This window comes from Octopus bimaculoides, chromosome 17 (genome assembly GCF_001194135.2).
Source record: "Octopus bimaculoides isolate UCB-OBI-ISO-001 chromosome 17, ASM119413v2, whole genome shotgun sequence".
NCBI classification, from domain to species: Eukaryota; Metazoa; Mollusca; class Cephalopoda; order Octopoda; family Octopodidae; genus Octopus; species Octopus bimaculoides.
The window spans coordinates 26685888-26688131 of record NC_068997.1 but is presented as its reverse complement, the minus strand read 5'-3'; the positions used below and the strand labels follow the sequence as shown (position 1 = coordinate 26688131).

At 34.9% G+C, this 2244-nt stretch overlaps 1 protein-coding gene across 1 annotated transcript in view; it reads left to right on the top strand.

Annotated features, from left to right (window-relative positions):
* Positions 1–2244, top strand: part of LOC106878470 (polyamine-transporting ATPase 13A3) — an 84883-nt gene that overhangs the window by 442 nt on the left and 82197 nt on the right. The gene's annotated exons all lie outside the window — the stretch shown is intronic.

The window sequence follows — 2244 nt, the reverse complement described above, 5'->3', positions numbered from 1 at the left end:
ATATATATATATATATATATATAGGTGTGTGGGTATGTCTGACCCTGTGAACGAAGTTGTGAGTTTTATAAATGCTTTTATATATTCTCGGCGGTATTATCCAAATGTTTGTGTTGTTACTCAGAGTTATTTCATCATACGTGTCACGGCTTTCACACACACACACACACACACGTGTATATAATAGAATTAAACATTAACCGTATATTCGTATACACACATTTGTGTATATGTATGTGTAGGAATATATGTTTTTACCCTGCCTTGTACTTCTTGTACTTACAGTACAAGGTGGGATAAAATTACGACATTCTCTGTCTGTCTGTCTGTCTCTCTCTCTCACACACACACACGCACATTGTGAAAAATAATAATGAAATTAACCACGACAGTTGGAAATGGTGAGTTGGCAAAACGATGCGAAAAGCCCTAAATATTTTCCCTGTATCTTAGTATCGCCCTATGTATACTATACACATAGAGCGATACTAAAGTCTAAATGCCGATCTCATCTGTGTTGACTTTTCGCCCCTCAAAGATCACACATCCTATAGTATATTCATTTATACATAACTCACACACACAAACACATATATATAAGGACCAGTTTAGTAAAAAAATGCGCCCCACCCTGTTTATTTACATAGATTACATACATTGTGCCGACTATCTGTCACATCATATAGAATAAGCGCACCGGGGTTGATTGTCATCTCTCTCTCTCTATTCATTGACACACATATATATATACACACACATATCTAATCCATAATCGTAAGCCCGACAATATATTTTTGTTGGGTTGTTATGGATTAAATGTTTATTCACTTTCAGACTTATCTTTTTTTCTAAGTGGCCGGACATATAGATTCTTTGGACATGTCACAACCTCCTGGAATTTGTATACTTACTGTATTTATTTAGTTAAGTACCACTTAGGATTTTTTTCTAATTCAATTTACGTCCGGACTGATTTTTTTGCTGTCGTTTTTTCGTTACTGAAAAAAAAACTAAAATCCGAGCGAAAATTATGTGGTTTATTGATTCAGTCAACTTTACCACATCTTGTAGCCTTCAATTAAAAAAAAGAAATTGACATTATTGATTGCTTTGTCCAGCCAACATAATAACCCAAGTGAAATTGAAAACCGTGGGAGTAAACTTTGATTATTAGGAACATAAAAAAAAAAAATCATATTATTATAGCATCTAACCCTGATTTTCTTTTGTAATTCATTTAAAATGATTTACGCTTCATCAGACGCAATTCTGACATAATATATGATAACTACCTGTTTTTCTGCATTCCTTTACTATCGTCGTGGAAGACAATTAACCTTGGTGAGGTTCGAACACTTGACATAAACGTTACTCACTCTTTAATTGTAGTGTTGTTTAACCTCAAATCAGCTCTGAGCAAGTAGAACCCTGATCAAAGGTGGTTCCAGCCGTGACCATTTCGTCTTATATATTTCAAAGACTATATAGCCCAACGTAACCCTCTGTCTCGGAAGAATCGTTAGCGAGTCGGACAAAAATGTTTAGCGGCATTTATTTCATCTGACTTTAAGTTTTAGGTTCAAACTCCGCCGAAGTTGACTTTACCTTTCATCTTTTGGGGGTCTATAAAATAAGTCCCAGTTGAGTACTGGGGTCAATATAATCGACTTATCATCTTTCTTAAAATTGCTGGCCTTGTGTCAAAGTTTGAAACCATTTCATTTAATATGATAAGGTTTAATTTGAGAAGTATTTGGTTGCTATTTTGGGCGGCCACCTATACAGGTTTCCTCGTTGGCTGTGGTGTGGTTTTCTAACAATTTCTGCCAACTCACCACCGCCCTTACTACATTTTGTATTATAAATAACTCATCTTCTTTTCATTTTACTATAACTTCAAAAAGTTCTGAGCTTAACTCTGTTTTTGTATGTGGTCGTCCACTCTCTTAGAAATAGCAACTGCCAAATTTCCTCAAGCTATGACACTATCGTCTTAGAAACACTGTTTTAAAAGAAGGCAGTATTGTCACTGTTGAGACGTCTTTTGTTGTAAGTCTGTTCTGTTACGACTGATCTGGGGTTAAGCAACTTACACACAAACACTTGATAATGAAACTCGGAGTAACAATAAATCAACTTGGAATGAATAAACTTTATTAAATGCGTATAGTAATTTTCTCCTGCATATAACCAAGAGCGCGTGTCTATCTATCTATCTATCCCCCATTATATATATATATATAT